The sequence below is a fragment of the Lepisosteus oculatus genome, chromosome 28 (assembly GCF_040954835.1).
Source record: "Lepisosteus oculatus isolate fLepOcu1 chromosome 28, fLepOcu1.hap2, whole genome shotgun sequence".
In the NCBI taxonomy this organism is placed as follows: Eukaryota; Metazoa; Chordata; class Actinopteri; order Semionotiformes; family Lepisosteidae; genus Lepisosteus; species Lepisosteus oculatus.
In genome coordinates, this window is record NC_090723.1 from 5634308 (window position 1) to 5636064 (window position 1757).

The following is a 1757-nucleotide window of genomic DNA, read 5'->3' on the forward strand; positions in this document are numbered from 1 at the left end:
TGTGACTGCGACACAAACGTTTCCAATCTGGAAAGAAACTGCCAAGGTCAGCCCAGCGTCAGGAACAGCGGTAAACCAAGAGGGCCTGCGCTTAGGACTGAACATAGCAGGGCCTTCTTTACACCAATGGTTGTGGGGGCCTGGAACAAACTGTCCAATGATGATAAAAATATTAGAATAACTGATGTTTAGGCAGTGCTGTTAGGTCTAGGATCCAATTATTGATAGCAACATTACCACTTATTACAGTAATAATAAAGAGAAAAAAAGATTAAGTACTTAAGCATAAAAATAAAAAATATATAGGGGTCTAGTTTCTCATTCTGTGTCCTAAACACAGGGACAGAAATGAGCTTCAGTATGCCTGCTGTGTCCACGATGGCCAGGACACCCCGGGTAGCAGCTGCAAGAGACAGCACTCTCCTGAGCGAGGTCTCCCTGTCTGCAGAATGACACTCCGGAAAAACACCCAGGCTTATAACTAGAGTGGTTAGCAGGTTTGAAAATAGTTTTTTTTGTTTGAGTACGACCAACGCCAACCAGAGGACTTGGGAGCGCATTTAAAACCCAACAACAGGGGGGCACGTCTTTACGCAGAGGGGTGTAGGAGCGGGTAACAAGCTGCCCAGACATACTGTTGAAGCTGTTGCCCTGGTTTAGTTGACGTTTTTTTTTAATTAGAGCTCGGAGATCTCTTTTAGTCTAGCAATGTCCCCGAGGGGTCCCGGGAAAGATAAGCATTCTATTACAATACGCGAAATAAATAAATCACTTTAAAATAAAGACATTATAGTCAGATTTGTCTTTTTCGCACTAGTACACAGGAAATCCTAGCGTTTTCTGAATGAGGGGTGTAACCCCAGCGTCCTGGCCAAATTCTCCATTGGCCTTTACCCATCATGGCCTCCTAATAATCCCCATCTCTGACCTGGCTTCATCACTCTGCTCTCCTCCCCACTGAGAGCTGGTGTGTGGGGAGAGTACTGGCGCACTATGGCTGCTGGTGCATCATCCAGGTGGGGCTGCACACTGGTGGGGGTGGAGGGGATCCCCATTATCTGTAAAGCACTTTGAGTGGAGTGTCCAGAAAAGCGCTATATAAGTGTGAGCAATTATTATTAATAATAATACTTTTAAATTCTTCAACTGTACAATGCTGTACAATGGACTGAATCTGGAAAACAATATCCTACCTTGTAAAGAACAGTTCTAGTCAGCCCTCTACAGAACTCATCTTACTCTGCACTGCTGCGTGTTTGCATGACTAGTAGACCGTCTCTCCGTCTGAGTTTCTGAAGCCATTTTTAATTGGAGGATCTGTACTGTAGGTCACGTATATATATATAAACAAAAAAGTGAAGGACGTAATGATGTCGAAAAGGAGTGTCAAAAAGAGTTCATGAACAAGTAATAGGTTTATTCCATGCTGAAAAAAAGAAGAAAGAAAACGCAACGTTTTGGCCGTGAAGCCTTCTTCAGGTTCTTCAGCCTTCTACACCTGAAGAAGGCTTCACGGCCGAAACGTTGCGTTTTCTTTCTTCTTTTTTTCAGAATAGAATAATCCTATTACTTGTTCCTTTGCAGCCTACGCATGCTGACGCAACTCCCCAGCTAAAAAGAGTTCATGGTGGTTATGTCGCACTTATTTATGATCTTTAATCACGATATGTTGTCAAATGACTATATGTAGTAACACTGTAGCAAATGCAGTGAAATACGATTAAAGTGCACAGCTGCCCTTTATCACAGCAATTTGC